The 27,227-nt window shown below is 46.2% G+C and overlaps 11 non-coding genes and 1 pseudogene across 11 annotated transcripts; all 12 read right to left on the bottom strand.

Annotated features, from left to right (window-relative positions):
- On the bottom strand, positions 1 to 134 carry LOC130314644 (U2 spliceosomal RNA; annotated as a pseudogene; the record flags this gene model as incomplete).
- A 2,088-nt stretch (positions 135 to 2,222) lies between these two features.
- On the bottom strand, positions 2,223 to 2,413 carry LOC130314641 (U2 spliceosomal RNA). The gene has a single exon (XR_008862290.1). It is a non-coding gene; the product is annotated as a U2 spliceosomal RNA (small nuclear RNA).
- Positions 2,414 to 4,502: 2,089 nt separating this feature from the next.
- LOC130314640 (U2 spliceosomal RNA) lies at positions 4,503 to 4,693 on the bottom strand. The gene has a single exon (XR_008862289.1). It is a non-coding gene; the product is annotated as a U2 spliceosomal RNA (small nuclear RNA).
- A 2,090-nt stretch (positions 4,694 to 6,783) lies between these two features.
- LOC130314638 (U2 spliceosomal RNA) lies at positions 6,784 to 6,974 on the bottom strand. Its single transcript, XR_008862287.1, has one exon. It is a non-coding gene; the product is annotated as a U2 spliceosomal RNA (small nuclear RNA).
- A 2,066-nt stretch (positions 6,975 to 9,040) lies between these two features.
- LOC130314637 (U2 spliceosomal RNA) lies at positions 9,041 to 9,231 on the bottom strand. Its single transcript, XR_008862286.1, has one exon. It is a non-coding gene; the product is annotated as a U2 spliceosomal RNA (small nuclear RNA).
- A 2,093-nt stretch (positions 9,232 to 11,324) lies between these two features.
- LOC130314636 (U2 spliceosomal RNA) lies at positions 11,325 to 11,515 on the bottom strand. Its single transcript, XR_008862285.1, has one exon. It is a non-coding gene; the product is annotated as a U2 spliceosomal RNA (small nuclear RNA).
- A 2,089-nt stretch (positions 11,516 to 13,604) lies between these two features.
- Positions 13,605 to 13,795, bottom strand: LOC130314635 (U2 spliceosomal RNA). The gene has a single exon (XR_008862284.1). It is a non-coding gene; the product is annotated as a U2 spliceosomal RNA (small nuclear RNA).
- A 2,090-nt stretch (positions 13,796 to 15,885) lies between these two features.
- Positions 15,886 to 16,076, bottom strand: LOC130314633 (U2 spliceosomal RNA). Its single transcript, XR_008862283.1, has one exon. It is a non-coding gene; the product is annotated as a U2 spliceosomal RNA (small nuclear RNA).
- Positions 16,077 to 18,163: 2,087 nt separating this feature from the next.
- On the bottom strand, positions 18,164 to 18,354 carry LOC130314632 (U2 spliceosomal RNA). The gene has a single exon (XR_008862282.1). It is a non-coding gene; the product is annotated as a U2 spliceosomal RNA (small nuclear RNA).
- A 2,090-nt stretch (positions 18,355 to 20,444) lies between these two features.
- Positions 20,445 to 20,635, bottom strand: LOC130314631 (U2 spliceosomal RNA). Its single transcript, XR_008862281.1, has one exon. It is a non-coding gene; the product is annotated as a U2 spliceosomal RNA (small nuclear RNA).
- Positions 20,636 to 22,725: 2,090 nt separating this feature from the next.
- On the bottom strand, positions 22,726 to 22,916 carry LOC130314630 (U2 spliceosomal RNA). The gene has a single exon (XR_008862280.1). It is a non-coding gene; the product is annotated as a U2 spliceosomal RNA (small nuclear RNA).
- Positions 22,917 to 25,005: 2,089 nt separating this feature from the next.
- LOC130314629 (U2 spliceosomal RNA) lies at positions 25,006 to 25,196 on the bottom strand. Its single transcript, XR_008862279.1, has one exon. It is a non-coding gene; the product is annotated as a U2 spliceosomal RNA (small nuclear RNA).
- Positions 25,197 to 27,227: the final 2,031 nt, after the last annotated feature.

The following is a 27,227-nucleotide window of genomic DNA, read 5'->3' as shown; positions in this document are numbered from 1 at the left end:
AAGCAAGCTTCGAAATCGGCCCCCGTTCTCAAAAATCCATTTAATATATGGTCCCCAGATAGGGGACGTATCAGATATTAAACTGATAAGAACAGATACTACACTTGATCTTAGCCAAAAGGCCGAGAAGCGATAACCGTGAAAGGGGCGGGCCCAACAAGGTCCCCTTCATGGGCACTATCACTGCTTGCTGTCAGGGAGGCTGCCAGACAATTTTCCATGCACACTCTGGGCTGGGGGGCAGTCAACCACCAGTACACACAGCAGAACCTAAACCCATACCATTATTGCTAAGCAGCAAGACAGGGGCCCATTGCACTCCCACGGGGCCTTTTTAAATGCAATCCATAACCCGGATTTGCCAGGAACCCTTCTTACTCCTCCTACTTGCATGTGACACTGGGCTTAGGATCTGCATAGGAAACACACACACAAGCACACACCTACCTTTGTTGCCTGCAGATGCCTCCTTGGCTGTCCCCAAACGGTATCAAACCAACACCCACGGGAAGCTGTAAGCATAGAGGACATGCCTGCACCCCATTGGACTTACCTGTGTGGGTTAAATCCGGGTTATTTGACAACCTATGGCGGTGATGGTTCTGCTCAGGCAGAGCAGTGCTGATGCTCCTCATAAAGCTGTCGCTGCTGTGAAGGTTCTAGGTGACATCACAAATCCCTTTGGTTACATACACAACAAAGCTGGGTTGTTGTTGTTTACACTCTGCAAGGCCTGTGGAAGTGAGTGACATCATAGCACTGTAGTTCTGAGGGTTCAAGATGGATGCAACAATCTCCTGTTGCTTCTATGAAGGCCGTAATAGACGACATCACCAAACAGCTCCATAGTCACATACACAGCAAAGGAGAGATGTTGTTTACACCTAGTGATGTCAGTGGTATTGAGTGACATCACAGCACAGTGCTAAGGCTCCTGGGCCTGGACACAGCAGCGGCTGCAATATCTCAACGGAGAATACGTTTATATCTATGTGTGTGTGTGCGCATATATATATATATATATATATATATATATATATATATATATATTTCTCCGCCGAAATCACTTTTAAACCCATTTCCACCTTTTTTTCCCTTCTCTTCCTCTTACTTTTTTTTCACGTTTTTTTACGTTTTTCTCCTTTTCGCCTCTTTTCTGGGCGTATTATTCTTCTTTTTCTTCTTTTTTTTCGTCTAATGCATACCCCATCAGTGCAGCAATGCTTATTCAATACCGCCAGCAGATGGAGACACTGGGGGATAATTTTCTAAGGATTTATACTGATTTTTCCTGTCTGAATTTGTCGCACAGAAAGTTGCAGGCCAAATATGTGTGACATTTCTGCGACTTTAGCTTCTAGAGCATTTTTACAACATTATACATAGGTGCTGAATACATAAAAAGCGACTGTTCAGCGACAGACAAGTCGCATCGGCTGAAAGTAGGCCAGAATGTCAGTCCATGTTGGAGCAGGTTTAGATACAGTCTAAAGCATAGATCTCAAAGTCTGTGCACAGAATTTAGCAAGGGCCTCGCACCTTCTGATGCATCAGGTAGGTGCACAATAGCATAGCCTAACCCTCTGTACTTTGGTCTATATTGATGCGGGACATAGACAGCCAGCTGATGACCAATCCATTAGTGCAATGGATGGCTGGAAGCATTTGTCTTTGCCTTTGCAATACCACAGAAGCAATGCATGGTCAATGTACAGCAATGACACACCTGTGTGAACAGCCAGGAGACCCCCCCCCCCCCATGTTATGTTACATAGTTACATAGTTAGTACGGTCGAAAAAAGACATATGTCCATCACGTTCAACCAGGGAATTAAGGGGTAGGGGTGTGGCGCGATATTGGGGAAGGGATGAGATTTTATATTTCTTCATAAGCATTAATCTTATTTTGTCAATTAGGAACATTCAGCACCCACCCGCTATCAAGGCAGCTGCCTATCATGTCATGCCCTACCTGCACAGGTGTGCTGGCTACTCAAATGATCCAATTAAGGAGGCCATTTAGTCAGCAGCAGCAGAAGTCCTGTGCCTGGACGCTCCAACAGGGGCCAGACACAAGCAGAAGCAGAAGCAGCAGAAGCAGCAGCAGCACCACCTTTTGTTTATTGGCTGCAGCAGCAGCAAGGCCCACAGGGCTGGCTAGCTGGCTAGCCAGCAAGCAGGTAGCAATGAAAGTAGGAATCTTTCTTTTTAACCCTGTAAGGGGGTGGTGCACTGTACCCGAAGATACTGCCATATCGGGTCAATGCATAGGGCGACGGAAGCAAGCTTCGAAATCGGCCCCCGTTCTCAAAAATCCATTTAATATATGGTCCCCAGATAGGGGACGTATCAGATATTAAACTGATAAGAACAGATACTACACTTGATCTTAGCCAAAAGGCCGAGAAGCGATAACCGTGAAAGGGGCGGGCCCAACAAGGTCCCCTTCATGGGCACTATCACTGCTTGCTGTCAGGGAGGCTGCCAGACAATTTTCCATGCACACTCTGGGCTGGGGGGCAGTCAACCACCAGTACACACAGCAGAACCTAAACCCATACCATTATTGCTAAGCAGCAAGACAGGGGCCCATTGCACTCCCACGGGGCCTTTTTAAATGCAATCCATAACCCGGATTTGCCAGGAACCCTTCTTACTCCTCCTACTTGCATGTGACACTGGGCTTAGGATCTGCATAGGAAACACACACACAAGCACACACCTACCTTTGTTGCCTGCAGATGCCTCCTTGGCTGTCCCCAAACGGTATCAAACCAACACCCACGGGAAGCTGTAAGCATAGAGGACATGCCTGCACCCCATTGGACTTACCTGTGTGGGTTAAATCCGGGTTATTTGACAACCTATGGCGGTGATGGTTCTGCTCAGGCAGAGCAGTGCTGATGCTCCTCATAAAGCTGTCGCTGCTGTGAAGGTTCTAGGTGACATCACAAATCCCTTTGGTTACATACACAACAAAGCTGGGTTGTTGTTGTTTACACTCTGCAAGGCCTGTGGAAGTGAGTGACATCATAGCACTGTAGTTCTGAGGGTTCAAGATGGATGCAACAATCTCCTGTTGCTTCTATGAAGGCCGTAATAGACGACATCACCAAACAGCTCCATAGTCACATACACAGCAAAGGAGAGATGTTGTTTACACCTAGTGATGTCAGTGGTATTGAGTGACATCACAGCACAGTGCTAAGGCTCCTGGGCCTGGACACAGCAGCGGCTGCAATATCTCAACGGAGAATACGTTTATATCTATGTGTGTGTGTGCGCATATATATATATATATATATATATATATATATATATATATATATTTCTCCGCCGAAATCACTTTTAAACCCATTTCCACCTTTTTTTCCCTTCTCTTCCTCTTACTTTTTTTTCACGTTTTTTTACGTTTTTCTCCTTTTCGCCTCTTTTCTGGGCGTATTATTCTTCTTTTTCTTCTTTTTTTTCGTCTAATGCATACCCCATCAGTGCAGCAATGCTTATTCAATACCGCCAGCAGATGGAGACACTGGGGGATAATTTTCTAAGGATTTATACTGATTTTTCCTGTCTGAATTTGTCGCACAGAAAGTTGCAGGCCAAATATGTGTGACATTTCTGCGACTTTAGCTTCTAGAGCATTTTTACAACATTATACATAGGTGCTGAATACATAAAAAGCGACTGTTCAGCGACAGACAAGTCGCATCGGCTGAAAGTAGGCCAGAATGTCAGTCCATGTTGGAGCAGGTTTAGATACAGTCTAAAGCATAGATCTCAAAGTCTGTGCACAGAATTTAGCAAGGGCCTCGCACCTTCTGATGCATCAGGTAGGTGCACAATAGCATAGCCTAACCCTCTGTACTTTGGTCTATATTGATGCGGGACATAGACAGCCAGCTGATGACCAATCCATTAGTGCAATGGATGGCTGGAAGCATTTGTCTTTGCCTTTGCAATACCACAGAAGCAATGCATGGTCAATGTACAGCAATGACACACCTGTGTGAACAGCCAGGAGACCCCCCCCCCCCCCATGTTATGTTACATAGTTACATAGTTAGTACGGTCGAAAAAAGACATATGTCCATCACGTTCAACCAGGGAATTAAGGGGTAGGGGTGTGGCGCGATATTGGGGAAGGGATGAGATTTTATATTTCTTCATAAGCATTAATCTTATTTTGTCAATTAGGAACATTCAGCACCCACCCGCTATCAAGGCAGCTGCCTATCATGTCATGCCCTACCTGCACAGGTGTGCTGGCTACTCAAATGATCCAATTAAGGAGGCCATTTAGTCAGCAGCAGCAGAAGTCCTGTGCCTGGACGCTCCAACAGGGGCCAGACACAAGCAGAAGCAGAAGCAGCAGAAGCAGCAGCAGCACCACCTTTTGTTTATTGGCTGCAGCAGCAGCAAGGCCCACAGGGCTGGCTAGCTGGCTAGCCAGCAAGCAGGTAGCAATGAAAGTAGGAATCTTTCTTTTTAACCCTGTAAGGGGGTGGTGCACTGTACCCGAAGATACTGCCATATCGGGTCAATGCATAGGGCGACGGAAGCAAGCTTCGAAATCGGCCCCCGTTCTCAAAAATCCATTTAATATATGGTCCCCAGATAGGGGACGTATCAGATATTAAACTGATAAGAACAGATACTACACTTGATCTTAGCCAAAAGGCCGAGAAGCGATAACCGTGAAAGGGGCGGGCCCAACAAGGTCCCCTTCATGGGCACTATCACTGCTTGCTGTCAGGGAGGCTGCCAGACAATTTTCCATGCACACTCTGGGCTGGGGGGCAGTCAACCACCAGTACACACAGCAGAACCTAAACCCATACCATTATTGCTAAGCAGCAAGACAGGGGCCCATTGCACTCCCACGGGGCCTTTTTAAATGCAATCCATAACCCGGATTTGCCAGGAACCCTTCTTACTCCTCCTACTTGCATGTGACACTGGGCTTAGGATCTGCATAGGAAACACACACACAAGCACACACCTACCTTTGTTGCCTGCAGATGCCTCCTTGGCTGTCCCCAAACGGTATCAAACCAACACCCACGGGAAGCTGTAAGCATAGAGGACATGCCTGCACCCCATTGGACTTACCTGTGTGGGTTAAATCCGGGTTATTTGACAACCTATGGCGGTGATGGTTCTGCTCAGGCAGAGCAGTGCTGATGCTCCTCATAAAGCTGTCGCTGCTGTGAAGGTTCTAGGTGACATCACAAATCCCTTTGGTTACATACACAACAAAGCTGGGTTGTTGTTGTTTACACTCTGCAAGGCCTGTGGAAGTGAGTGACATCATAGCACTGTAGTTCTGAGGGTTCAAGATGGATGCAACAATCTCCTGTTGCTTCTATGAAGGCCGTAATAGACGACATCACCAAACAGCTCCATAGTCACATACACAGCAAAGGAGAGATGTTGTTTACACCTAGTGATGTCAGTGGTATTGAGTGACATCACAGCACAGTGCTAAGGCTCCTGGGCCTGGACACAGCAGCGGCTGCAATATCTCAACGGAGAATACGTTTATATCTATGTGTGTGTGTGCGCATATATATATATATATATATATATATATATATATATATATATATTTCTCCGCCGAAATCACTTTTAAACCCATTTCCACCTTTTTTTCCCTTCTCTTCCTCTTACTTTTTTTTCACGTTTTTTTACGTTTTTCTCCTTTTCGCCTCTTTTCTGGGCGTATTATTCTTCTTTTTCTTCTTTTTTTTCGTCTAATGCATACCCCATCAGTGCAGCAATGCTTATTCAATACCGCCAGCAGATGGAGACACTGGGGGATAATTTTCTAAGGATTTATACTGATTTTTCCTGTCTGAATTTGTCGCACAGAAAGTTGCAGGCCAAATATGTGTGACATTTCTGCGACTTTAGCTTCTAGAGCATTTTTACAACATTATACATAGGTGCTGAATACATAAAAAGCGACTGTTCAGCGACAGACAAGTCGCATCGGCTGAAAGTAGGCCAGAATGTCAGTCCATGTTGGAGCAGGTTTAGATACAGTCTAAAGCATAGATCTCAAAGTCTGTGCACAGAATTTAGCAAGGGCCTCGCACCTTCTGATGCATCAGGTAGGTGCACAATAGCATAGCCTAACCCTCTGTACTTTGGTCTATATTGATGCGGGACATAGACAGCCAGCTGATGACCAATCCATTAGTGCAATGGATGGCTGGAAGCATTTGTCTTTGCCTTTGCAATACCACAGAAGCAATGCATGGTCAATGTACAGCAATGACACACCTGTGTGAACAGCCAGGAGACCCCCCCCCCCCCCCATGTTATGTTACATAGTTACATAGTTAGTACGGTCGAAAAAAGACATATGTCCATCACGTTCAACCAGGGAATTAAGGGGTAGGGGTGTGGCGCGATATTGGGGAAGGGATGAGATTTTATATTTCTTCATAAGCATTAATCTTATTTTGTCAATTAGGAACATTCAGCACCCACCCGCTATCAAGGCAGCTGCCTATCATGTCATGCCCTACCTGCACAGGTGTGCTGGCTACTCAAATGATCCAATTAAGGAGGCCATTTAGTCAGCAGCAGCAGAAGTCCTGTGCCTGGACGCTCCAACAGGGGCCAGACACAAGCAGAAGCAGAAGCAGCAGAAGCAGCAGCAGCACCACCTTTTGTTTATTGGCTGCAGCAGCAGCAAGGCCCACAGGGCTGGCTAGCTGGCTAGCCAGCAAGCAGGTAGCAATGAAAGTAGGAATCTTTCTTTTTAACCCTGTAAGGGGGTGGTGCACTGTACCCGAAGATACTGCCATATCGGGTCAATGCATAGGGCGACGGAAGCAAGCTTCGAAATCGGCCCCCGTTCTCAAAAATCCATTTAATATATGGTCCCCAGATAGGGGACGTATCAGATATTAAACTGATAAGAACAGATACTACACTTGATCTTAGCCAAAAGGCCGAGAAGCGATAACCGTGAAAGGGGCGGGCCCAACAAGGTCCCCTTCATGGGCACTATCACTGCTTGCTGTCAGGGAGGCTGCCAGACAATTTTCCATGCACACTCTGGGCTGGGGGGCAGTCAACCACCAGTACACACAGCAGAACCTAAACCCATACCATTATTGCTAAGCAGCAAGACAGGGGCCCATTGCACTCCCACGGGGCCTTTTTAAATGCAATCCATAACCCGGATTTGCCAGGAACCCTTCTTACTCCTCCTACTTGCATGTGACACTGGGCTTAGGATCTGCATAGGAAACACACACACAAGCACACACCTACCTTTGTTGCCTGCAGATGCCTCCTTGGCTGTCCCCAAACGGTATCAAACCAACACCCACGGGAAGCTGTAAGCATAGAGGACATGCCTGCACCCCATTGGACTTACCTGTGTGGGTTAAATCCGGGTTATTTGACAACCTATGGCGGTGATGGTTCTGCTCAGGCAGAGCAGTGCTGATGCTCCTCATAAAGCTGTCGCTGCTGTGAAGGTTCTAGGTGACATCACAAATCCCTTTGGTTACATACACAACAAAGCTGGGTTGTTGTTGTTTACACTCTGCAAGGCCTGTGGAAGTGAGTGACATCATAGCACTGTAGTTCTGAGGGTTCAAGATGGATGCAACAATCTCCTGTTGCTTCTATGAAGGCCGTAATAGACGACATCACCAAACAGCTCCATAGTCACATACACAGCAAAGGAGAGATGTTGTTTACACCTAGTGATGTCAGTGGTATTGAGTGACATCACAGCACAGTGCTAAGGCTCCTGGGCCTGGACACAGCAGCGGCTGCAATATCTCAACGGAGAATACGTTTATATCTATGTGTGTGTGCGCATATATATATATATATATATATATTTCTCCGCCGAAATCACTTTTAAACCCATTTCCACCTTTTTTTCCCTTCTCTTCCTCTTACTTTTTTTTCACGTTTTTTTACGTTTTTCTCCTTTTCGCCTCTTTTCTGGGCGTATTATTCTTCTTTTTCTTCTTTTTTTTCGTCTAATGCATACCCCATCAGTGCAGCAATGCTTATTCAATACCGCCAGCAGATGGAGACACTGGGGGATAATTTTCTAAGGATTTATACTGATTTTTCCTGTCTGAATTTGTCGCACAGAAAGTTGCAGGCCAAATATGTGTGACATTTCTGCGACTTTAGCTTCTAGAGCATTTTTACAACATTATACATAGGTGCTGAATACATAAAAAGCGACTGTTCAGCGACAGACAAGTCGCATCGGCTGAAAGTAGGCCAGAATGTCAGTCCATGTTGGAGCAGGTTTAGATACAGTCTAAAGCATAGATCTCAAAGTCTGTGCACAGAATTTAGCAAGGGCCTCGCACCTTCTGATGCATCAGGTAGGTGCACAATAGCATAGCCTAACCCTCTGTACTTTGGTCTATATTGATGCGGGACATAGACAGCCAGCTGATGACCAATCCATTAGTGCAATGGATGGCTGGAAGCATTTGTCTTTGCCTTTGCAATACCACAGAAGCAATGCATGGTCAATGTACAGCAATGACACACCTGTGTGAACAGCCAGGAGACCCCCCCCCCCCCATGTTATGTTACATAGTTACATAGTTAGTACGGTCGAAAAAAGACATATGTCCATCACGTTCAACCAGGGAATTAAGGGGTAGGGGTGTGGCGCGATATTGGGGAAGGGATGAGATTTTATATTTCTTCATAAGCATTAATCTTATTTTGTCAATTAGGAACATTCAGCACCCACCCGCTATCAAGGCAGCTGCCTATCATGTCATGCCCTACCTGCACAGGTGTGCTGGCTACTCAAATGATCCAATTAAGGAGGCCATTTAGTCAGCAGCAGCAGAAGTCCTGTGCCTGGACGCTCCAACAGGGGCCAGACACAAGCAGAAGCAGAAGCAGCAGAAGCAGCAGCAGCACCACCTTTTGTTTATTGGCTGCAGCAGCAGCAAGGCCCACAGGGCTGGCTAGCTGGCTAGCCAGCAAGCAGGTAGCAATGAAAGTAGGAATCTTTCTTTTTAACCCTGTAAGGGGGTGGTGCACTGTACCCGAAGATACTGCCATATCGGGTCAATGCATAGGGCGACGGAAGCAAGCTTCGAAATCGGCCCCCGTTCTCAAAAATCCATTTAATATATGGTCCCCAGATAGGGGACGTATCAGATATTAAACTGATAAGAACAGATACTACACTTGATCTTAGCCAAAAGGCCGAGAAGCGATAACCGTGAAAGGGGCGGGCCCAACAAGGTCCCCTTCATGGGCACTATCACTGCTTGCTGTCAGGGAGGCTGCCAGACAATTTTCCATGCACACTCTGGGCTGGGGGGCAGTCAACCACCAGTACACACAGCAGAACCTAAACCCATACCATTATTGCTAAGCAGCAAGACAGGGGCCCATTGCACTCCCACGGGGCCTTTTTAAATGCAATCCATAACCCGGATTTGCCAGGAACCCTTCTTACTCCTCCTACTTGCATGTGACACTGGGCTTAGGATCTGCATAGGAAACACACACACAAGCACACACCTACCTTTGTTGCCTGCAGATGCCTCCTTGGCTGTCCCCAAACGGTATCAAACCAACACCCACGGGAAGCTGTAAGCATAGAGGACATGCCTGCACCCCATTGGACTTACCTGTGTGGGTTAAATCCGGGTTATTTGACAACCTATGGCGGTGATGGTTCTGCTCAGGCAGAGCAGTGCTGATGCTCCTCATAAAGCTGTCGCTGCTGTGAAGGTTCTAGGTGACATTACAAATCCCTTTGGTTACATACACAACAAAGCTGGGTTGTTGTTGTTTACACTCTGCAAGGCCTGTGGAAGTGAGTGACATCATAGCACTGTAGTTCTGAGGGTTCAAGATGGATGCAACAATCTCCTGTTGCTTCTATGAAGGCCGTAATAGACGACATCACCAAACAGCTCCATAGTCACATACACAGCAAAGGAGAGATGTTGTTTACACCTAGTGATGTCAGTGGTATTGAGTGACATCACAGCACAGTGCTAAGGCTCCTGGGCCTGGACACAGCAGCGGCTGCAATATCTCAACGGAGAATACGTTTATATCTATGTGTGTGTGTGCGCATATATATATATATATATATATATATATATATATATATATATATATTTCTCCGCCGAAATCACTTTTAAACCCATTTCCACCTTTTTTTCCCTTCTCTTCCTCTTACTTTTTTTTCACGTTTTTTTACGTTTTTCTCCTTTTCGCCTCTTTTCTGGGCGTATTATTCTTCTTTTTCTTCTTTTTTTTCGTCTAATGCATACCCCATCAGTGCAGCAATGCTTATTCAATACCGCCAGCAGATGGAGACACTGGGGGATAATTTTCTAAGGATTTATACTGATTTTTCCTGTCTGAATTTGTCGCACAGAAAGTTGCAGGCCAAATATGTGTGACATTTCTGCGACTTTAGCTTCTAGAGCATTTTTACAACATTATACATAGGTGCTGAATACATAAAAAGCGACTGTTCAGCGACAGACAAGTCGCATCGGCTGAAAGTAGGCCAGAATGTCAGTCCATGTTGGAGCAGGTTTAGATACAGTCTAAAGCATAGATCTCAAAGTCTGTGCACAGAATTTAGCAAGGGCCTCGCACCTTCTGATGCATCAGGTAGGTGCACAATAGCATAGCCTAACCCTCTGTACTTTGGTCTATATTGATGCGGGACATAGACAGCCAGCTGATGACCAATCCATTAGTGCAATGGATGGCTGGAAGCATTTGTCTTTGCCTTTGCAATACCACAGAAGCAATGCATGGTCAATGTACAGCAATGACACACCTGTGTGAACAGCCAGGAGACCCCCCCCCCCCCCCCATGTTATGTTACATAGTTACATAGTTAGTACGGTCGAAAAAAGACATATGTCCATCACGTTCAACCAGGGAATTAAGGGGTAGGGGTGTGGCGCGATATTGGGGAAGGGATGAGATTTTATATTTCTTCATAAGCATTAATCTTATTTTGTCAATTAGGAACATTCAGCACCCACCCGCTATCAAGGCAGCTGCCTATCATGTCATGCCCTACCTGCACAGGTGTGCTGGCTACTCAAATGATCCAATTAAGGAGGCCATTTAGTCAGCAGCAGCAGAAGTCCTGTGCCTGGACGCTCCAACAGGGGCCAGACACAAGCAGAAGCAGAAGCAGCAGAAGCAGCAGCAGCACCACCTTTTGTTTATTGGCTGCAGCAGCAGCAAGGCCCACAGGGCTGGCTAGCTGGCTAGCCAGCAAGCAGGTAGCAATGAAAGTAGGAATCTTTCTTTTTAACCCTGTAAGGGGGTGGTGCACTGTACCCGAAGATACTGCCATATCGGGTCAATGCATAGGGCGACGGAAGCAAGCTTCGAAATCGGCCCCCGTTCTCAAAAATCCATTTAATATATGGTCCCCAGATAGGGGACGTATCAGATATTAAACTGATAAGAACAGATACTACACTTGATCTTAGCCAAAAGGCCGAGAAGCGATAACCGTGAAAGGGGCGGGCCCAACAAGGTCCCCTTCATGGGCACTATCACTGCTTGCTGTCAGGGAGGCTGCCAGACAATTTTCCATGCACACTCTGGGCTGGGGGGCAGTCAACCACCAGTACACACAGCAGAACCTAAACCCATACCATTATTGCTAAGCAGCAAGACAGGGGCCCATTGCACTCCCACGGGGCCTTTTTAAATGCAATCCATAACCCGGATTTGCCAGGAACCCTTCTTACTCCTCCTACTTGCATGTGACACTGGGCTTAGGATCTGCATAGGAAACACACACACAAGCACACACCTACCTTTGTTGCCTGCAGATGCCTCCTTGGCTGTCCCCAAACGGTATCAAACCAACACCCACGGGAAGCTGTAAGCATAGAGGACATGCCTGCACCCCATTGGACTTACCTGTGTGGGTTAAATCCGGGTTATTTGACAACCTATGGCGGTGATGGTTCTGCTCAGGCAGAGCAGTGCTGATGCTCCTCATAAAGCTGTCGCTGCTGTGAAGGTTCTAGGTGACATCACAAATCCCTTTGGTTACATACACAACAAAGCTGGGTTGTTGTTGTTTACACTCTGCAAGGCCTGTGGAAGTGAGTGACATCATAGCACTGTAGTTCTGAGGGTTCAAGATGGATGCAACAATCTCCTGTTGCTTCTATGAAGGCCGTAATAGACGACATCACCAAACAGCTCCATAGTCACATACACAGCAAAGGAGAGATGTTGTTTACACCTAGTGATGTCAGTGGTATTGAGTGACATCACAGCACAGTGCTAAGGCTCCTGGGCCTGGACACAGCAGCGGCTGCAATATCTCAACGGAGAATACGTTTATATATATGTGTGTGTGTGCGCATATATATATATATATATATATATATATATATATATATATATATTTCTCCGCCGAAATCACTTTTAAACCCATTTCCACCTTTTTTTCCCTTCTCTTCCTCTTACTTTTTTTTCACGTTTTTTTACGTTTTTCTCCTTTTCGCCTCTTTTCTGGGCGTATTATTCTTCTTTTTCTTCTTTTTTTTCGTCTAATGCATACCCCATCAGTGCAGCAATGCTTATTCAATACCGCCAGCAGATGGAGACACTGGGGGATAATTTTCTAAGGATTTATACTGATTTTTCCTGTCTGAATTTGTCGCACAGAAAGTTGCAGGCCAAATATGTGTGACATTTCTGCGACTTTAGCTTCTAGAGCATTTTTACAACATTATACATAGGTGCTGAATACATAAAAAGCGACTGTTCAGCGACAGACAAGTCGCATCGGCTGAAAGTAGGCCAGAATGTCAGTCCATGTTGGAGCAGGTTTAGATACAGTCTAAAGCATAGATCTCAAAGTCTGTGCACAGAATTTAGCAAGGGCCTCGCACCTTCTGATGCATCAGGTAGGTGCACAATAGCATAGCCTAACCCTCTGTACTTTGGTCTATATTGATGCGGGACATAGACAGCCAGCTGATGACCAATCCATTAGTGCAATGGATGGCTGGAAGCATTTGTCTTTGCCTTTGCAATACCACAGAAGCAATGCATGGTCAATGTACAGCAATGACACACCTGTGTGAACAGCCAGGAGACCCCCCCCCCCCCCATGTTATGTTACATAGTTACATAGTTAGTACGGTCGAAAAAAGACATATGTCCATCACGTTCAACCAGGGAATTAAGGGGTAGGGGTGTGGCGCGATATTGGGGAAGGGATGAGATTTTATATTTCTTCATAAGCATTAATCTTATTTTGTCAATTAGGAACATTCAGCACCCACCCGCTATCAAGGCAGCTGCCTATCATGTCATGCCCTACCTGCACAGGTGTGCTGGCTACTCAAATGATCCAATTAAGGAGGCCATTTAGTCAGCAGCAGCAGAAGTCCTGTGCCTGGACGCTCCAACAGGGGCCAGACACAAGCAGAAGCAGAAGCAGCAGAAGCAGCAGCAGCACCACCTTTTGTTTATTGGCTGCAGCAGCAGCAAGGCCCACAGGGCTGGCTAGCTGGCTAGCCAGCAAGCAGGTAGCAATGAAAGTAGGAATCTTTCTTTTTAACCCTGTAAGGGGGTGGTGCACTGTACCCGAAGATACTGCCATATCGGGTCAATGCATAGGGCGACGGAAGCAAGCTTCGAAATCGGCCCCCGTTCTCAAAAATCCATTTAATATATGGTCCCCAGATAGGGGACGTATCAGATATTAAACTGATAAGAACAGATACTACACTTGATCTTAGCCAAAAGGCCGAGAAGCGATAACCGTGAAAGGGGCGGGCCCAACAAGGTCCCCTTCATGGGCACTATCACTGCTTGCTGTCAGGGAGGCTGCCAGACAATTTTCCATGCACACTCTGGGCTGGGGGGCAGTCAACCACCAGTACACACAGCAGAACCTAAACCCATACCATTATTGCTAAGCAGCAAGACAGGGGCCCATTGCACTCCCACGGGGCCTTTTTAAATGCAATCCATAACCCGGATTTGCCAGGAACCCTTCTTACTCCTCCTACTTGCATGTGACACTGGGCTTAGGATCTGCATAGGAAACACACACACAAGCACACACCTACCTTTGTTGCCTGCAGATGCCTCCTTGGCTGTCCCCAAACGGTATCAAACCAACACCCACGGGAAGCTGTAAGCATAGAGGACATGCCTGCACCCCATTGGACTTACCTGTGTGGGTTAAATCCGGGTTATTTGACAACCTATGGCGGTGATGGTTCTGCTCAGGCAGAGCAGTGCTGATGCTCCTCATAAAGCTGTCGCTGCTGTGAAGGTTCTAGGTGACATCACAAATCCCTTTGGTTACATACACAACAAAGCTGGGTTGTTGTTGTTTACACTCTGCAAGGCCTGTGGAAGTGAGTGACATCATAGCACTGTAGTTCTGAGGGTTCAAGATGGATGCAACAATCTCCTGTTGCTTCTATGAAGGCCGTAATAGACGACATCACCAAACAGCTCCATAGTCACATACACAGCAAAGGAGAGATGTTGTTTACACCTAGTGATGTCAGTGGTATTGAGTGACATCACAGCACAGTGCTAAGGCTCCTGGGCCTGGACACAGCAGCGGCTGCAATATCTCAACGGAGAATACGTTTATATCTATGTGTGTGTGTGCGCATATATATATATATATATATATATATATATATATATATATATATATTTCTCCGCCGAAATCACTTTTAAACCCATTTCCACCTTTTTTTCCCTTCTCTTCCTCTTACTTTTTTTTCACGTTTTTTTACGTTTTTCTCCTTTTCGCCTCTTTTCTGGGCGTATTATTCTTCTTTTTCTTCTTTTTTTTCGTCTAATGCATACCCCATCAGTGCAGCAATGCTTATTCAATACCGCCAGCAGATGGAGACACTGGGGGATAATTTTCTAAGGATTTATACTGATTTTTCCTGTCTGAATTTGTCGCACAGAAAGTTGCAGGCCAAATATGTGTGACATTTCTGCGACTTTAGCTTCTAGAGCATTTTTACAACATTATACATAGGTGCTGAATACATAAAAAGCGACTGTTCAGCGACAGACAAGTCGCATCGGCTGAAAGTAGGCCAGAATGTCAGTCCATGTTGGAGCAGGTTTAGATACAGTCTAAAGCATAGATCTCAAAGTCTGTGCACAGAATTTAGCAAGGGCCTCGCACCTTCTGATGCATCAGGTAGGTGCACAATAGCATAGCCTAACCCTCTGTACTTTGGTCTATATTGATGCGGGACATAGACAGCCAGCTGATGACCAATCCATTAGTGCAATGGATGGCTGGAAGCATTTGTCTTTGCCTTTGCAATACCACAGAAGCAATGCATGGTCAATGTACAGCAATGACACACCTGTGTGAACAGCCAGGAGACCCCCCCCCCCCCATGTTATGTTACATAGTTACATAGTTAGTACGGTCGAAAAAAGACATATGTCCATCACGTTCAACCAGGGAATTAAGGGGTAGGGGTGTGGCGCGATATTGGGGAAGGGATGAGATTTTATATTTCTTCATAAGCATTAATCTTATTTTGTCAATTAGGAACATTCAGCACCCACCCGCTATCAAGGCAGCTGCCTATCATGTCATGCCCTACCTGCACAGGTGTGCTGGCTACTCAAATGATCCAATTAAGGAGGCCATTTAGTCAGCAGCAGCAGAAGTCCTGTGCCTGGACGCTCCAACAGGGGCCAGACACAAGCAGAAGCAGAAGCAGCAGAAGCAGCAGCAGCACCACCTTTTGTTTATTGGCTGCAGCAGCAGCAAGGCCCACAGGGCTGGCTAGCTGGCTAGCCAGCAAGCAGGTAGCAATGAAAGTAGGAATCTTTCTTTTTAACCCTGTAAGGGGGTGGTGCACTGTACCCGAAGATACTGCCATATCGGGTCAATGCATAGGGCGACGGAAGCAAGCTTCGAAATCGGCCCCCGTTCTCAAAAATCCATTTAATATATGGTCCCCAGATAGGGGACGTATCAGATATTAAACTGATAAGAACAGATACTACACTTGATCTTAGCCAAAAGGCCGAGAAGCGATAACCGTGAAAGGGGCGGGCCCAACAAGGTCCCCTTCATGGGCACTATCACTGCTTGCTGTCAGGGAGGCTGCCAGACAATTTTCCATGCACACTCTGGGCTGGGGGGCAGTCAACCACCAGTACACACAGCAGAACCTAAACCCATACCATTATTGCTAAGCAGCAAGACAGGGGCCCATTGCACTCCCACGGGGCCTTTTTAAATGCAATCCATAACCCGGATTTGCCAGGAACCCTTCTTACTCCTCCTACTTGCATGTGACACTGGGCTTAGGATCTGCATAGGAAACACACACACAAGCACACACCTACCTTTGTTGCCTGCAGATGCCTCCTTGGCTGTCCCCAAACGGTATCAAACCAACACCCACGGGAAGCTGTAAGCATAGAGGACATGCCTGCACCCCATTGGACTTACCTGTGTGGGTTAAATCCGGGTTATTTGACAACCTATGGCGGTGATGGTTCTGCTCAGGCAGAGCAGTGCTGATGCTCCTCATAAAGCTGTCGCTGCTGTGAAGGTTCTAGGTGACATCACAAATCCCTTTGGTTACATACACAACAAAGCTGGGTTGTTGTTGTTTACACTCTGCAAGGCCTGTGGAAGTGAGTGACATCATAGCACTGTAGTTCTGAGGGTTCAAGATGGATGCAACAATCTCCTGTTGCTTCTATGAAGGCCGTAATAGACGACATCACCAAACAGCTCCATAGTCACATACACAGCAAAGGAGAGATGTTGTTTACACCTAGTGATGTCAGTGGTATTGAGTGACATCACAGCACAGTGCTAAGGCTCCTGGGCCTGGACACAGCAGCGGCTGCAATATCTCAACGGAGAATACGTTTATATCTATGTGTGTGTGTGCGCATATATATATATATATATATATATATATATATATATATATATATTCTCCGCCGAAATCACTTTTAAACCCATTTCCACCTTTTTTTCCCTTCTCTTCCTCTTACTTTTTTTTCACGTTTTTTTACGTTTTTCTCCTTTTCGCCTCTTTTCTGGGCGTATTATTCTTCTTTTTCTTCTTTTTTTTCGTCTAATGCATACCCCATCAGTGCAGCAATGCTTATTCAATACCGCCAGCAGATGGAGACACTGGGGGATAATTTTCTAAGGATTTATACTGATTTTTCCTGTCTGAATTTGTCGCACAGAAAGTTGCAGGCCAAATATGTGTGACATTTCTGCGACTTTAGCTTCTAGAGCATTTTTACAACATTATACATAGGTGCTGAATACATAAAAAGCGACTGTTCAGCGACAGACAAGTCGCATCGGCTGAAAGTAGGCCAGAATGTCAGTCCATGTTGGAGCAGGTTTAGATACAGTCTAAAGCATAGATCTCAAAGTCTGTGCACAGAATTTAGCAAGGGCCTCGCACCTTCTGATGCATCAGGTAGGTGCACAATAGCATAGCCTAACCCTCTGTACTTTGGTCTATATTGATGCGGGACATAGACAGCCAGCTGATGACCAATCCATTAGTGCAATGGATGGCTGGAAGCATTTGTCTTTGCCTTTGCAATACCACAGAAGCAATGCATGGTCAATGTACAGCAATGACACACCTGTGTGAACAGCCAGGAGACCCCCCCCCCCCCATGTTATGTTACATAGTTACATAGTTAGTACGGTCGAAAAAAGACATATGTCCATCACGTTCAACCAGGGAATTAAGGGGTAGGGGTGTGGCGCGATATTGGGGAAGGGATGAGATTTTATATTTCTTCATAAGCATTAATCTTATTTTGTCAATTAGGAACATTCAGCACCCACCCGCTATCAAGGCAGCTGCCTATCATGTCATGCCCTACCTGCACAGGTGTGCTGGCTACTCAAATGATCCAATTAAGGAGGCCATTTAGTCAGCAGCAGCAGAAGTCCTGTGCCTGGACGCTCCAACAGGGGCCAGACACAAGCAGAAGCAGAAGCAGCAGAAGCAGCAGCAGCACCACCTTTTGTTTATTGGCTGCAGCAGCAGCAAGGCCCACAGGGCTGGCTAGCTGGCTAGCCAGCAAGCAGGTAGCAATGAAAGTAGGAATCTTTCTTTTTAACCCTGTAAGGGGGTGGTGCACTGTACCCGAAGATACTGCCATATCGGGTCAATGCATAGGGCGACGGAAGCAAGCTTCGAAATCGGCCCCCGTTCTCAAAAATCCATTTAATATATGGTCCCCAGATAGGGGACGTATCAGATATTAAACTGATAAGAACAGATACTACACTTGATCTTAGCCAAAAGGCCGAGAAGCGATAACCGTGAAAGGGGCGGGCCCAACAAGGTCCCCTTCATGGGCACTATCACTGCTTGCTGTCAGGGAGGCTGCCAGACAATTTTCCATGCACACTCTGGGCTGGGGGGCAGTCAACCACCAGTACACACAGCAGAACCTAAACCCATACCATTATTGCTAAGCAGCAAGACAGGGGCCCATTGCACTCCCACGGGGCCTTTTTAAATGCAATCCATAACCCGGATTTGCCAGGAACCCTTCTTACTCCTCCTACTTGCATGTGACACTGGGCTTAGGATCTGCATAGGAAACACACACACAAGCACACACCTACCTTTGTTGCCTGCAGATGCCTCCTTGGCTGTCCCCAAACGGTATCAAACCAACACCCACGGGAAGCTGTAAGCATAGAGGACATGCCTGCACCCCATTGGACTTACCTGTGTGGGTTAAATCCGGGTTATTTGACAACCTATGGCGGTGATGGTTCTGCTCAGGCAGAGCAGTGCTGATGCTCCTCATAAAGCTGTCGCTGCTGTGAAGGTTCTAGGTGACATCACAAATCCCTTTGGTTACATACACAACAAAGCTGGGTTGTTGTTGTTTACACTCTGCAAGGCCTGTGGAAGTGAGTGACATCATAGCACTGTAGTTCTGAGGGTTCAAGATGGATGCAACAATCTCCTGTTGCTTCTATGAAGGCCGTAATAGACGACATCACCAAACAGCTCCATAGTCACATACACAGCAAAGGAGAGATGTTGTTTACACCTAGTGATGTCAGTGGTATTGAGTGACATCACAGCACAGTGCTAAGGCTCCTGGGCCTGGACACAGCAGCGGCTGCAATATCTCAACGGAGAATACGTTTATATCTATGTGTGTGTGTGCGCATATATATATATATATATATATATATATATATATATATATATATATTCTCCGCCGAAATCACTTTTAAACCCATTTCCACCTTTTTTTCCCTTCTCTTCCTCTTACTTTTTTTTCACGTTTTTTTACGTTTTTCTCCTTTTCGCCTCTTTTCTGGGCGTATTATTCTTCTTTTTCTTCTTTTTTTTCGTCTAATGCATACCCCATCAGTGCAGCAATGCTTATTCAATACCGCCAGCAGATGGAGACACTGGGGGATAATTTTCTAAGGATTTATACTGATTTTTCCTGTCTGAATTTGTCGCACAGAAAGTTGCAGGCCAAATATGTGTGACATTTCTGCGACTTTAGCTTCTAGAGCATTTTTACAACATTATACATAGGTGCTGAATACATAAAAAGCGACTGTTCAGCGACAGACAAGTCGCATCGGCTGAAAGTAGGCCAGAATGTCAGTCCATGTTGGAGCAGGTTTAGATACAGTCTAAAGCATAGATCTCAAAGTCTGTGCACAGAATTTAGCAAGGGCCTCGCACCTTCTGATGCATCAGGTAGGTGCACAATAGCATAGCCTAACCCTCTGTACTTTGGTCTATATTGATGCGGGACATAGACAGCCAGCTGATGACCAATCCATTAGTGCAATGGATGGCTGGAAGCATTTGTCTTTGCCTTTGCAATACCACAGAAGCAATGCATGGTCAATGTACAGCAATGACACACCTGTGTGAACAGCCAGGAGACCCCCCCCCCCCCCATGTTATGTTACATAGTTACATAGTTAGTACGGTCGAAAAAAGACATATGTCCATCACGTTCAACCAGGGAATTAAGGGGTAGGGGTGTGGCGCGATATTGGGGAAGGGATGAGATTTTATATTTCTTCATAAGCATTAATCTTATTTTGTCAATTAGGAACATTCAGCACCCACCCGCTATCAAGGCAGCTGCCTATCATGTCATGCCCTACCTGCACAGGTGTGCTGGCTACTCAAATGATCCAATTAAGGAGGCCATTTAGTCAGCAGCAGCAGAAGTCCTGTGCCTGGACGCTCCAACAGGGGCCAGACACAAGCAGAAGCAGAAGCAGCAGAAGCAGCAGCAGCACCACCTTTTGTTTATTGGCTGCAGCAGCAGCAAGGCCCACAGGGCTGGCTAGCTGGCTAGCCAGCAAGCAGGTAGCAATGAAAGTAGGAATCTTTCTTTTTAACCCTGTAAGGGGGTGGTGCACTGTACCCGAAGATACTGCCATATCGGGTCAATGCATAGGGCGACGGAAGCAAGCTTCGAAATCGGCCCCCGTTCTCAAAAATCCATTTAATATATGGTCCCCAGATAGGGGACGTATCAGATATTAAACTGATAAGAACAGATACTACACTTGATCTTAGCCAAAAGGCCGAGAAGCGATAACCGTGAAAGGGGCGGGCCCAACAAGGTCCCCTTCATGGGCACTATCACTGCTTGCTGTCAGGGAGGCTGCCAGACAATTTTCCATGCACACTCTGGGCTGGGGGGCAGTCAACCACCAGTACACACAGCAGAACCTAAACCCATACCATTATTGCTAAGCAGCAAGACAGGGGCCCATTGCACTCCCACGGGGCCTTTTTAAATGCAATCCATAACCCGGATTTGCCAGGAACCCTTCTTACTCCTCCTACTTGCATGTGACACTGGGCTTAGGATCTGCATAGGAAACACACACACAAGCACACACCTACCTTTGTTGCCTGCAGATGCCTCCTTGGCTGTCCCCAAACGGTATCAAACCAACACCCACGGGAAGCTGTAAGCATAGAGGACATGCCTGCACCCCATTGGACTTACCTGTGTGGGTTAAATCCGGGTTATTTGACAACCTATGGCGGTGATGGTTCTGCTCAGGCAGAGCAGTGCTGATGCTCCTCATAAAGCTGTCGCTGCTGTGAAGGTTCTAGGTGACATCACAAATCCCTTTGGTTACATACACAACAAAGCTGGGTTGTTGTTGTTTACACTCTGCAAGGCCTGTGGAAGTGAGTGACATCATAGCACTGTAGTTCTGAGGGTTCAAGATGGATGCAACAATCTCCTGTTGCTTCTATGAAGGCCGTAATAGACGACATCACCAAACAGCTCCATAGTCACATACACAGCAAAGGAGAGATGTTGTTTACACCTAGTGATGTCAGTGGTATTGAGTGACATCACAGCACAGTGCTAAGGCTCCTGGGCCTGGACACAGCAGCGGCTGCAATATCTCAACGGAGAATACGTTTATATCTATGTGTGTGTGTGCGCATATATATATATATATATATATATATATATATATATATATATATATTTCTCCGCCGAAATCACTTTTAAACCCATTTCCACCTTTTTTTCCCTTCTCTTCCTCTTACTTTTTTTTCACGTTTTTTTACGTTTTTCTCCTTTTCGCCTCTTTTCTGGGCGTATTATTCTTCTTTTTCTTCTTTTTTTTCGTCTAATGCATACCCCATCAGTGCAGCAATGCTTATTCAATACCGCCAGCAGATGGAGACACTGGGGGATAATTTTCTAAGGATTTATACTGATTTTTCCTGTCTGAATTTGTCGCACAGAAAGTTGCAGGCCAAATATGTGTGACATTTCTGCGACTTTAGCTTCTAGAGCATTTTTACAACATTATACATAGGTGCTGAATACATAAAAAGCGACTGTTCAGCGACAGACAAGTCGCATCGGCTGAAAGTAGGCCAGAATGTCAGTCCATGTTGGAGCAGGTTTAGATACAGTCTAAAGCATAGATCTCAAAGTCTGTGCACAGAATTTAGCAAGGGCCTCGCACCTTCTGATGCATCAGGTAGGTGCACAATAGCATAGCCTAACCCTCTGTACTTTGGTCTATATTGATGCGGGACATAGACAGCCAGCTGATGACCAATCCATTAGTGCAATGGATGGCTGGAAGCATTTGTCTTTGCCTTTGCAATACCACAGAAGCAATGCATGGTCAATGTACAGCAATGACACACCTGTGTGAACAGCCAGGAGACCCCCCCCCCCCCATGTTATGTTACATAGTTACATAGTTAGTACGGTCGAAAAAAGACATATGTCCATCACGTTCAACCAGGGAATTAAGGGGTAGGGGTGTGGCGCGATATTGGGGAAGGGATGAGATTTTATATTTCTTCATAAGCATTAATCTTATTTTGTCAATTAGGAACATTCAGCACCCACCCGCTATCAAGGCAGCTGCCTATCATGTCATGCCCTACCTGCACAGGTGTGCTGGCTACTCAAATGATCCAATTAAGGAGGCCATTTAGTCAGCAGCAGCAGAAGTCCTGTGCCTGGACGCTCCAACAGGGGCCAGACACAAGCAGAAGCAGAAGCAGCAGAAGCAGCAGCAGCACCACCTTTTGTTTATTGGCTGCAGCAGCAGCAAGGCCCACAGGGCTGGCTAGCTGGCTAGCCAGCAAGCAGGTAGCAATGAAAGTAGGAATCTTTCTTTTTAACCCTGTAAGGGGGTGGTGCACTGTACCCGAAGATACTGCCATATCGGGTCAATGCATAGGGCGACGGAAGCAAGCTTCGAAATCGGCCCCCGTTCTCAAAAATCCATTTAATATATGGTCCCCAGATAGGGGACGTATCAGATATTAAACTGATAAGAACAGATACTACACTTGATCTTAGCCAAAAGGCCGAGAAGCGATAACCGTGAAAGGGGCGGGCCCAACAAGGTCCCCTTCATGGGCACTATCACTGCTTGCTGTCAGGGAGGCTGCCAGACAATTTTCCATGCACACTCTGGGCTGGGGGGCAGTCAACCACCAGTACACACAGCAGAACCTAAACCCATACCATTATTGCTAAGCAGCAAGACAGGGGCCCATTGCACTCCCACGGGGCCTTTTTAAATGCAATCCATAACCCGGATTTGCCAGGAACCCTTCTTACTCCTCCTACTTGCATGTGACACTGGGCTTAGGATCTGCATAGGAAACACACACACAAGCACACACCTACCTTTGTTGCCTGCAGATGCCTCCTTGGCTGTCCCCAAACGGTATCAAACCAACACCCACGGGAAGCTGTAAGCATAGAGGACATGCCTGCACCCCATTGGACTTACCTGTGTGGGTTAAATCCGGGTTATTTGACAACCTATGGCGGTGATGGTTCTGCTCAGGCAGAGCAGTGCTGATGCTCCTCATAAAGCTGTCGCTGCTGTGAAGGTTCTAGGTGACATCACAAATCCCTTTGGTTACATACACAACAAAGCTGGGTTGTTGTTGTTTACACTCTGCAAGGCCTGTGGAAGTGAGTGACATCATAGCACTGTAGTTCTGAGGGTTCAAGATGGATGCAACAATCTCCTGTTGCTTCTATGAAGGCCGTAATAGACGACATCACCAAACAGCTCCATAGTCACATACACAGCAAAGGAGAGATGTTGTTTACACCTAGTGATGTCAGTGGTATTGAGTGACATCACAGCACAGTGCTAAGGCTCCTGGGCCTGGACACAGCAGCGGCTGCAATATCTCAACGGAGAATACGTTTATATCTATGTGTGTGTGTGCGCATATATATATATATATATATATATATATATATATATATATATATATTCTCCGCCGAAATCACTTTTAAACCCATTTCCACCTTTTTTTCCCTTCTCTTCCTCTTACTTTTTTTTCACGTTTTTTTACGTTTTTCTCCTTTTCGCCTCTTTTCTGGGCGTATTATTCTTCTTTTTCTTCTTTTTTTTCGTCTAATGCATACCCCATCAGTGCAGCAATGCTTATTCAATACCGCCAGCAGATGGAGACACTGGGGGATAATTTTCTAAGGATTTATACTGATTTTTCCTGTCTGAATTTGTCGCACAGAAAGTTGCAGGCCAAATATGTGTGACATTTCTGCGACTTTAGCTTCTAGAGCATTTTTACAACATTATACATAGGTGCTGAATACATAAAAAGCGACTGTTCAGCGACAGACAAGTCGCATCGGCTGAAAGTAGGCCAGAATGTCAGTCCATGTTGGAGCAGGTTTAGATACAGTCTAAAGCATAGATCTCAAAGTCTGTGCACAGAATTTAGCAAGGGCCTCGCACCTTCTGATGCATCAGGTAGGTGCACAATAGCATAGCCTAACCCTCTGTACTTTGGTCTATATTGATGCGGGACATAGACAGCCAGCTGATGACCAATCCATTAGTGCAATGGATGGCTGGAAGCATTTGTCTTTGCCTTTGCAATACCACAGAAGCAATGCATGGTCAATGTACAGCAATGACACACCTGTGTGAACAGCCAGGAGACCCCCCCCCCCCCATGTTATGTTACATAGTTACATAGTTAGTACGGTCGAAAAAAGACATATGTCCATCACGTTCAACCAGGGAATTAAGGGGTAGGGGTGTGGCGCGATATTGGGGAAGGGATGAGATTTTATATTTCTTCATAAGCATTAATCTTATTTTGTCAATTAGGAACATTCAGCACCCACCCGCTATCAAGGCAGCTGCCTATCATGTCATGCCCTACCTGCACAGGTGTGCTGGCTACTCAAATGATCCAATTAAGGAGGCCATTTAGTCAGCAGCAGCAGAAGTCCTGTGCCTGGACGCTCCAACAGGGGCCAGACACAAGCAGAAGCAGAAGCAGCAGAAGCAGCAGCAGCACCACCTTTTGTTTATTGGCTGCAGCAGCAGCAAGGCCCACAGGGCTGGCTAGCTGGCTAGCCAGCAAGCAGGTAGCAATGAAAGTAGGAATCTTTCTTTTTAACCCTGTAAGGGGGTGGTGCACTGTACCCGAAGATACTGCCATATCGGGTCAATGCATAGGGCGACGGAAGCAAGCTTCGAAATCGGCCCCCGTTCTCAAAAATCCATTTAATATATGGTCCCCAGATAGGGGACGTATCAGATATTAAACTGATAAGAACAGATACTACACTTGATCTTAGCCAAAAGGCCGAGAAGCGATAACCGTGAAAGGGGCGGGCCCAACAAGGTCCCCTTCATGGGCACTATCACTGCTTGCTGTCAGGGAGGCTGCCAGACAATTTTCCATGCACACTCTGGGCTGGGGGGCAGTCAACCACCAGTACACACAGCAGAACCTAAACCCATACCATTATTGCTAAGCAGCAAGACAGGGGCCCATTGCACTCCCACGGGGCCTTTTTAAATGCAATCCATAACCCGGATTTGCCAGGAACCCTTCTTACTCCTCCTACTTGCATGTGACACTGGGCTTAGGATCTGCATAGGAAACACACACACAAGCACACACCTACCTTTGTTGCCTGCAGATGCCTCCTTGGCTGTCCCCAAACGGTATCAAACCAACACCCACGGGAAGCTGTAAGCATAGAGGACATGCCTGCACCCCATTGGACTTACCTGTGTGGGTTAAATCCGGGTTATTTGACAACCTATGGCGGTGATGGTTCTGCTCAGGCAGAGCAGTGCTGATGCTCCTCATAAAGCTGTCGCTGCTGTGAAGGTTCTAGGTGACATCACAAATCCCTTTGGTTACATACACAACAAAGCTGGGTTGTTGTTGTTTACACTCTGCAAGGCCTGTGGAAGTGAGTGACATCATAGCACTGTAGTTCTGAGGGTTCAAGATGGATGCAACAATCTCCTGTTGCTTCTATGAAGGCCGTAATAGACGACATCACCAAACAGCTCCATAGTCACATACACAGCAAAGGAGAGATGTTGTTTACACCTAGTGATGTCAGTGGTATTGAGTGACATCACAGCACAGTGCTAAGGCTCCTGGGCCTGGACACAGCAGCGGCTGCAATATCTCAACGGAGAATACGTTTATATCTATGTGTGTGTGTGCGCATATATATATATATATATATATATATATATATATATATATATATATATTTCTCCGCCGAAATCACTTTTAAACCCATTTCCACCTTTTTTTCCCTTCTCTTCCTCTTACTTTTTTTTCACGTTTTTTTACGTTTTTCTCCTTTTCGCCTCTTTTCTGGGCGTATTATTCTTCTTTTTCTTCTTTTTTTTCGTCTAATGCATACCCCATCAGTGCAGCAATGCTTATTCAATACCGCCAGCAGATGGAGACACTGGGGGATAATTTTCTAAGGATTTATACTGATTTTTCCTGTCTGAATTTGTCGCACAGAAAGTTGCAGGCCAAATATGTGTGACATTTCTGCGACTTTAGCTTCTAGAGCATTTTTACAACATTATACATAGGTGCTGAATACATAAAAAGCGACTGTTCAGCGACAGACAAGTCGCATCGGCTGAAAGTAGGCCAGAATGTCAGTCCATGTTGGAGCAGGTTTAGATACAGTCTAAAGCATAGATCTCAAAGTCTGTGCACAGAATTTAGCAAGGGCCTCGCACCTTCTGATGCATCAGGTAGGTGCACAATAGCATAGCCTAACCCTCTGTACTTTGGTCTATATTGATGCGGGACATAGACAGCCAGCTGATGACCAATCCATTAGTGCAATGGATGGCTGGAAGCATTTGTCTTTGCCTTTGCAATACCACAGAAGCAATGCATGGTCAATGTACAGCAATGACACACCTGTGTGAACAGCCAGGAGACCCCCCCCCCCCCCATGTTATGTTACATAGTTACATAGTTAGTACGGTCGAAAAAAGACATATGTCCATCACGTTCAACCAGGGAATTAAGGGGTAGGGGTGTGGCGCGATATTGGGGAAGGGATGAGATTTTATATTTCTTCATAAGCATTAATCTTATTTTGTCAATTAGGAACATTCAGCACCCACCCGCTATCAAGGCAGCTGCCTATCATGTCATGCCCTACCTGCACAGGTGTGCTGGCTACTCAAATGATCCAATTAAGGAGGCCATTTAGTCAGCAGCAGCAGAAGTCCTGTGCCTGGACGCTCCAACAGGGGCCAGACACAAGCAGAAGCAGAAGCAGCAGAAGCAGCAGCAGCACCACCTTTTGTTTATTGGCTGCAGCAGCAGCAAGGCCCACAGGGCTGGCTA

The sequence above is a fragment of the Hyla sarda genome, unplaced genomic scaffold (genome assembly GCF_029499605.1).
Source record: "Hyla sarda isolate aHylSar1 unplaced genomic scaffold, aHylSar1.hap1 scaffold_1839, whole genome shotgun sequence".
NCBI classification, from domain to species: Eukaryota; Metazoa; Chordata; class Amphibia; order Anura; family Hylidae; genus Hyla; species Hyla sarda.
This window is presented reverse-complemented; position numbering and strand designations above follow the sequence as displayed.